Genomic DNA, 9142 nt, shown 5'->3' on the forward strand with positions numbered 1-9142 from the left:
GCCATAAAGCAAGTCTCAGCAAATTCAAAACAATCAAAATCATACCATGCATCTTCTCAGACCACAGTGGAATGAAACTGGAAATTAGCAACTCAGGAATCCCTAGAGCATATGCAAACACATGAAGACTAAACAACATGCTCCTGAATGAACAGTGGGTCACAGAAGAAAGAAAAAGAGAAGTCAAAAACTTTCTGGAAGCAAATGAAGATAACAACACAATGTATAAAAACGTATGGGATACAGCAAAAGCAGTGTTAAGAAGAAAGTTTATATCAATAGGTGCCTACATCAAGAAATTGGAAAGGCACCAAATAGATGAGCTTTCAATTCACCTCCAGGATCTAGAAAAACTACAGCAAAACAAAACAAAACTAGTAGAAGAGGAATAATTAAAATTAGAGAAGAAATCAACAGAATTGAATCCAAAAAAATTACAAAAGATCAGCCAAATGAAGAGCTGCTTTTTGAAAAAAAATAAACAAAACTGACACACCATTGGCCCAAGTAACTAAAAAAAGGAGAGAGAAAACTCAAATCAATATAATTAGAGATGAAAATGGGAATGTAACAGCACACACCACAGAAATAAAAAGAGTCATCAGAAATTACTAAAAGAGTTTTAGGCCAGCAAACAGGAAAATCTATCACAATGGATAGATTCCTGGACACATGAAACCTACATAAATTGAACCATTAAGACATAGAAAACCTAAACAGACCCATAAGTGAGTCAGAAATTGAATCAGTAATAAAGGCGCTCCCAACAAAGAAAAGCCCAGGACCAGGGGATTCACTGTTGAACTCTACTAGACATTTAAAGAAGAACTAACTCAAATACTTTTCAAACTATTCAGAACAATTGAAAGACAGAGAATCCTCCCAAATTCTTTCAATGAAGCCAGCATCATCTTAATTCCTAAACCTGAAAAAGATACAGCAGAGAGAGAATTACAGACCAATTTCCCTGATGAACATAGATGCAAAAATCCTCAATAAAATTCTGGCCAACAGAATTCAACAAAACATCAGAAAGATCATCCACCCAGACCAAGGAGGATTCATCCCTGGAATTCAGGGATTGTTCAATGTTCATAAATCAATCAATGTGAACACAACATTAACAAACTGCAGAAGAAAAACCATATGATTTTTTCAATAGATGAAGATAAAGCATTTGATAAAATACAATACCCTTTCATGATGAAAACTCAAATAAACTGGGTTTATAAGTAACATTCCTCAACACAATCAAGGCAAGTTATGAACTGGAAGTTTTAGCTAGAGCCATTAGGCAAAAAAAAAAAAAAAAGAAATTAAAGGGATACAAATTGGGAAGGAAGAACTCAAACTATCCCTCTTTGCAGATGATATGATTCTTGATTTAGGGGATCCAAAGAACTCTACTAAGAGACTATTGGAACTCATAGAAGAGTTTGGCAAAGTAGCAGGGTATAAAATCAGTGCACAAAAATCAACAGCCTTTGTATACACAGGCAATGCCACATTTGAGAAAAAACTTCTAAGATCAATCCCATTCACAATAGCCACAAAAACTATCAAATACCTTGGAATAGACTTAACCAAGGATGTCAAAGATCTCCATGATGAGAATTACAAAATCTTAAAGAAATAGAAGAGGATACCAAAAAAAAAAATGGAAAAATCTTCCATGTTCATGGATCGGAAGAATCAGTATCATCAAAATGTCCATTCTTTCAAAAGCAATTTATAGATTCAATGTGATACCAATCAAAATAGCGAAGACATTCTTCTCAGATCTGGAAAAAATGATGCTAAAATTCACATGGAGAAACAGGAGACCTCAAATGGCTAAAGCAATATTGTACAACAAAAACAAAGATGGAGGCATCACAATATCAGATTTCAAGACATACTACAGGGCAGTTATAATCAAAACAGCATGGTACTGGTACAGAAACAGATGGATAGACCAATGGAACAGAATAGAAACACCAGAAATTAACCCAAATCTACAGCCAACTTATATTTGATCAAGGAGCTAAAACAAATTCCTGGAGAAAGGACAGTCTATTCAATAAATGGTGCTTGGAAAACTGGATTTCCACATGCATAAGCATGAAACGAGACCCCTCCCTTACACCTTACACAACAATCCACTCAACGTGGATTAAATATCTAAATCTATGACCCGACACCATCACATTATTAGAGAGCATTGGAGAAACCCTGAAAGATATAGGTACTGGCAAAGACTTCTTGGAAAACATCCCAGAAGCACAGGCAGTCAAAGCCAAAATTAACATTTGGGATTGCATCAAATTGAGAAGTTTCTGTACTGCAAAAGAAACAGTCAGGAAAGTGAAGAGGCAACAGAAAGAATGAAAGAAAATTATGCTACTGATTAAGGATTAATAACCAGAATCTACAAAGAGATCAAACTCCACAACAACAAAACAACCAACCCACTTAAGAGAGGGGCCAAGGACCTCAATAGACATTTTTCAAAAGAGGAAATCCAAATGGCCAACAGACACATGAAAAAATGTTCAAGATCACTTGCAATCAGGGAAATGCAAATCAAAATCACAATGAGGTTTCACCTCACCCCAGTGAGAATGGCTCACATACAGAAATCTACCAACAGCAGATGCTGGCGAGGATGTCGGGAAAAAGACACACTAATCCACTGTTGGTGGGAATGCAAACTGTTTAAGCCACTATGGAAGTCAGTCTGGAGATTCCTCAGAAACCTGAATATAACCCTACCGTTCAACCCAGCCATTCCACTCCTTGGAATTTACTCAAATGAAATTAAATTAGCAAATAAAAGAGTTGTCTGCACCTCCCTGTTTATTACAGCTCAATTCACAATAGCTAAGATATCGCATCAACCTAAATGCCCATCAACAGTAGACTGGATAAAGAAATTATGGGAGGCCGGCGCCGCAGCTCACTAGGCTAATCCTCTGCCTTGTGGCGCCGGCACACCTTGTTCTAGTCCTGGTCGGGACACCGGATTCTGTCCCGGTTGCCTCTCTTGCAGGCCAGCTCCCTGCTGTGGCCAGGAAGTGCAGTGGAGGATGGCCCAAGTACTTTGGCCCTGAACCCCATGGGAGACCAGGAGAAGTACCTGGCTCCTGCCATCGGATCAGCGTGGTGTGCCAGCCGCAGCGCGCCGGCCGTGGGGGCCATTGGAGGGTGAACCAATGGCAAAAGGAAGACTTTTCTCATTCTCTCTCTATATCTAACTCTGCCTGTCAAAAAAAAAAAAGAAATTATGGGATATGTACTCTTTAGAATACTATACAGCAGTAAAAAAAATAAAATCTGGTCATTTGCAACAAAATGGAAGAATCTGGAAAACATCATGCTGAGTGAATTAAGCCAGTCCCAAAGGGACAAATATCATATGCTCTCCCTGATTGGTGACAACTAACTGAGCATCAAAAAGGAAACCTGTTGATGTGAAACTGACACCATGAGAAACAATGACTTGAGTAGTCCCTGTCCTGACTGTCAAGGAACAACTTTTATTTTTTTCCTTTTAGTATTTTTTTGTTCTACTTAATACCATTGGTTGAACTCTTTAATTAACACACAATTATTCTTAGGTGTTTAAATTTAACTGAAAATTGATCCCTGTTAAAAAGAAGAGTGGGAATAAGAAAGGGAGAAGATGTACAGTTTGGCACATGCTCATTTGGACTTACCCTTAATGGTATTGCTAGAAATGTGCCAGGGGATTCCAATTCAGTCCCATCAAGGTGGCATGTACCAATGACATCTTACTAGTCAAAGTCATCAATTTAAGTTCATAATTCATCATACAGATAGGATTAAGTGATAAAGGGATCACATAAACAAGACTAGTGTCTGCTAATAATAACTGATAGAATTAAAAAGGAGAGAATGATCCAACATGGGAAGCAGGATACACAGCAAACTCATAGAATGGCAGATGTCCTAAACAGCACTCTGGCCTCAGAATCAGCCCTTAAGGTGTACTAATCCAGCTAAGAAGCCCATGAGAGTTTCTCAAGCATTGAAAGCCAAGACACTCTGGCAAAAAAAATTACCTAAACGTAAGTTCTCTGTGAGATCCCAGTGGAAAGAACAGGCCATCAAAGAAGGAGGTACCTTTCTCTAAAGGGAGGAGAGAACTTCCACTTTATGTCCTTGTCTAAAAAAGATTGATTTGTGAACTCAAGAGGTTTACATAGCCTTGGCAGCTCATGACAAGAGCCTTAGGTGATTAATGACATCATAAATAAGAGTGTTAATTGTTAAATCAACAACAGGAGTCACTTTGCACTTACTCCCCAGGTTGAATTTCTGTCCTTAATGTGTTGTACTATGCAAATTAATGGTAAAACTAGGACTCAAACAGTACTTTATACTTTATGTATCTGTGTGGGTGCAAACTGTTGAAATCTTTACTTAGTATATGGGATGAGAGAGGGAGCAGGAGATGGGATGGTTGTGGGTGGGAGGTGGTTATGGGGGGAAAAGCCGCCATAATCCAAAAGTTGTACTTTTGAAATTTGTATTAAATAAAAGTTTAAAAAAATAATTGGATCCTTACTTTTGGCTGATGCTACCAATTGTGATACCTCTTTTCAACATTTTTACCATTTGGATGGAGTCTTTAAACTCTCTGCTGGCCGGTGCCGCGGCTCACTAGGCTAATCCTCTGCCTTGTGGTGCCGGCACACCGGGTTCTAGTCCCGGTCGGGGCGCCAGATTCTGTCCCGGTTGCCCCTCTTCCAGGCCAGCTCTCTGCTGTGGCCCGGGAGTGCAGTGGAGGATGGCCCAAGTCCTTGGGCCCTGCACCCCATGGGAGACCAGGAGAAGCACCTGGCTCCTGCCATCGGATCAGCGCAGTGCGCCGGCCACAACGTGCTGGCCGTGGCGGCCATTGGAGGGTGAACCAACGGCAAAGGAGGACCTTTTTCTCTGTCTCTCTCTCTCTGTCCACTCTGCCTGTCAAAAAATAAAAAAAACTCTTCTAAAAATATTCAGTCTCAGGTAGCTGTAGGAGGTGTGTGCCATGTTGAGACTTATGACATTATTTATGAGAAGTACATTTGACCACAGAGCTGAATCCATTATGCCAATCAGTTTTAAATTTATTCCAAATTGTACCAAAATTATGATCACATTGATGTTGCAACTGTTTAATAATTTGTCACACACACATCCCCAGGCTAATACCTGTCATAAGCAATTGTTCCTCTTGATCTATCATAGTTGGAAGGTACTGTTCTAAAATTTAGATTTTCTTTTGCTAGAATGGCAAACACATTCACTAGAATGCCACTTGTCAGTAAAGAGAGGAGTACGTGAGGCCAATTCTGAAGCAAGCATGGAAATTAGAAAATGTTTTGAGGTTTCCAAAGTCACTTCAGCAAAGCAAAGCACTTACACCACACCTTAGAGCACCTGTAGCAGAAAGCTGTGCAGTCCCATCTGCCAAACTCAGCATGGTGTATCTGCCTCAGTCTAACTGCTCCCTTTATAGCTCCCAAAAGAGTCTTGGTACCCTACTCTCTGGCAAAAAGAAGTTCAACTAGAAGCACCATGTCTAGAGCTTCTACAGTTAGTACCAATTCTGTGTCTATGACAGGTCCCTGCAGCGCGGGTCCCCAGTTGTGAATGTGGCAGTCAGTTTCAAGTCTCTTTCAGGGGCAACACTTTCAGTTCTGCAGGTGCTTTGCCTCCATGGTCATATATAATCTTAGTGCAGATCCACAAGGGATGGCAAATCTCTGGAAGTGCCATCAACGTCATCTTCATACTCTTAGATAACTGGGGCTGCGGTCGCACCAACGTGGTTTCACAATCTCAGCAATCTGGACCTGTTAATGCTGTGGGTGCAGGAAGCTGGTTAAGGGCCCCAGGGAAATTGTTGGGAAGTGACTGTGGTGGTATTGGACTTGTTGTGGGTTCCTCACATGCCTGTGACATTGTCTTCAGAAAAGTGAAGCAAGTTTCTCAGGACTAAGGGATATAGCCAAGAAACATGTCCAAACTTAATACTATTAGACCAATTTGGGGCTGATCAGCTAGGAAGAATATCCACTTTCATGAAAGCTATGCAAGTTTTGAGCACAAGTACAGACCTTGAAGTTTCTATTGCTTATGCTTTGAAGAAGCCTGTGAAGAGGATGTGAGCCATGTGCAATGTATTCTGATAATGAAGCCTGAAGTGATGCTTCAAATGTTGGCCCTAAGGCCTCTTTGCTACAGGAATGGTGCTGTCAACCTGAATAACAAGATGAAAAACAATCAAAGCAATAGAGACTCTGAAGAATAATGATATTCATTTGGGGATAGCATGGTAATGGAATGGCAGAGCCTTGCAATAGGAAAATGCATGCCATAGAAAACCAGGCAGTTATTCAAAGAGATTGAGGCAAGGAATAGCTGTTAAAGACAAAAATGAGGGAGACTACAACAGGCATTTTGAAATGATCATCTTTGGCCACAATGATTAATAAGCAGGTGACATTACTCCAAAGTTGAATAGACAGTTGCCAGACGGATGTCCTTGATGAAGCACTTTTTGTATTAGATAGTGGTGGCTTCTGCATAATGTATTTGTGGCAGTCTTTTTTGATAGTTACTTTCAGGCAGTTGTGCACAAGAATCCTTTCTTCATAACCTGGCTTTACTTACTGTGATTCTACCAGCGTTTGTGTTCGCTTCACAGTGGCGTTTCCCATTATCTGAAGCAGACTAAAGGTGTAGCCCAGGTTATCAGCCCCTGTGCTAGTTCCGACTGGTCAAGAGAGCACAGGGGGATTCTGAGCCCCCAGAACTTATTGAAGAACAAAAGGACACTGAGTCAAGTGGGACTGAAGAGACCGTGTGAGATCTTCAGCTAGGTATTTGCCAACCCTCGTAGTAGGAGAATTTTCTGCATGTTTTTAGACAGTCTTCTGGATTTTATAATAATTTGTAAAGATTACTTTCAGGAATGGCTTTTTGCTCTGCACACATGACTACTTAACAAAATGGGAGCAAATCTATTGGAATCTGTGCAAGCAAAAGTTCAGACAGCTCTAGATGTCCCAGGGACTCCATTCCATTTGATGAGCAATTGAATATTTGGTAAGATTTATTGTGGATCAAACTCTAAATCCCAGGATCAAAGTTGTAATTGTGAAATATATTACAAAAATGGTCAGAGATACAGATCTAACAGATTTTGGAAACACTAGTGAGACAAGGCTTGCTGTTTCTAGAATCATGACTCGAACAACAGAACTAGACAGTTCACATGAAAAGGCAGCAAAATTGTGCTAATCTGTTTAAACTGAACACTCCTGAATTTACCATGTTACTGTGTTTCCTGCCTAAAGCATTACAGGATGGTGCTGCCAAACTCCTGCATAACCACCCCGAGAATTCCAGCAACACAGGGATGGGATCTCCAAGCAGCAGGACCAGCCCCTTGACCTCACCCACCAGCTGTTCCCACAGGGGCTGTCTCAAAGCATCCTGGGGTATGATGCAGAGAACCTGGCTAGGAAGACACTGATAGTTCTTTGCATGGAGTGATAAAAGCCATTGAGAAGTTTAGTTTTGGAAGCCAAGAGAATCTAAATGAGCCAATTAAAGAAGACGGCAGAGAGGATTGTGATATTCTGCCCCATGATGGAGGAGCTCCTCCAACCAACTGAGGGCTGGGGTTTCTGGGAAGTGGAAGGAGGCAGGACAACTCGGGATGATAAAAACTCCCTCACCAACACTCAGCTCCTCGTGCCTCGCCTGGGTCATGTACATCAGACTACAGTCCATATCCCTACTCAGACTATGACAAAACAGCCCTGAAGGAAGCCACGTTTGATGATGATGTGGAGCAGTTTCAGTATGTACTCAACAGCCATTCTGAGCTGATAGCTGGCGTTCTGATGGAGCTGTCCCACAACAAGGAGAGCTGGAGGAGAGGAAAGGCGCTGGGCTGGGGCTGCTCAGGATCATGCGGGAAGACAGCCAAGGCATGCAGAGGAGCACTCCAAGACCATCCTGCTGCTGTTGCTGCTGGAGACACTGGGAGACAAAGAACATTTTATTCAGACAATAGCATTGAGAGTTTTATGGAAAATCCTAAGAAACAAACAGCAAGATTTAAAGTAAATGTTCAGACTCATAAGGAGGTGGCAGCCTTCAAGGCGACTACATCCACACTAGCTGACTCCCGGATCAATGTATTGAAGTGCTCTGCCCTAGCATCCAGAGGGCTGACTATCCCATCAACAACACAGCCATCAAGAGGCAGACTGAAGATAGGGATTTAATGTAAGAGTTAAGGTGCAGGTTAAGATGCCTGCATCCCACATTGAACTACTAGGGTTCTATGCCCACTCTATTTCTGATTCCAACTTCCTGCTAATGCAGATATTGGGAGGCATCCAGTGCTTGTCAAGCAAGTAATTGGTTTCCTGGCACTCATTAAGGCAATGTAGATTGAGTAGATTGAGTTTTCAGCTCTTGGCTTTGGCCTCAGGCTCAGCTCTGCCCCCCCATTGCAGGTATTCAGGCTCTCATTCTCTCCCTCTCCTCCTGCCCCCCCACATTTCTCTTCCTACTCAAGGGATCCTGGCTGTAGCTCCTGACAGACATCATTCTGAACTTGCTATATGGTTATGAAAACACCAAAACTAGTGTATGAGGCTAGCAGGTTTTGCTTAGTGATCATTTATTGCATCATCAGAGAGGATGTGGAACATCACCTCACACAGCTCGCAGGGAGCAAGATGAAGCTACTAAATGTACATAGAAAGAGGGCCTAGGGAACCAACAGCTCCTCCTCCCAACTCTGCATGCAGCTAAGGGCAGCACCTGTCTCTGTGTGAACTAGTAACCATCAGTGATGCCTCCTAGAACTCTCCCCAGCCCCTTGATCAGCTGCCGAATCTGTACAAGAAGGCCTGCAAATGTTTATTACATCATGATTGTTAATTCCAGGTTTTGTTTATAATCTTATTGGTATTCAATGTAAAAGAAGACCTGTATTAGAATCATCTTACAAAATCAGAGGAATAGGAAACAAGAAGGGCCATACTAAGTATGTCTTGTACAGCTAGCTGAGACCACAAATCACATGTGTGGGGTACTATTCTTAAAAATCAAAGTTCTCTTGGTGGGCATTTAA

General features: G+C 41.5%; 1 pseudogene; it reads left to right on the top strand.

The window, feature by feature from the left end:
- Positions 1–5465: 5465 nt before the first annotated feature.
- On the top strand, positions 5466–8843 carry LOC100349975 (CLIP-associating protein 1-like; annotated as a pseudogene).
- Positions 8844–9142: the final 299 nt, after the last annotated feature.

The sequence above is a fragment of the Oryctolagus cuniculus genome, chromosome 1 (assembly GCF_964237555.1).
Source record: "Oryctolagus cuniculus chromosome 1, mOryCun1.1, whole genome shotgun sequence".
Taxonomy (NCBI): domain Eukaryota; kingdom Metazoa; phylum Chordata; class Mammalia; order Lagomorpha; family Leporidae; genus Oryctolagus; species Oryctolagus cuniculus.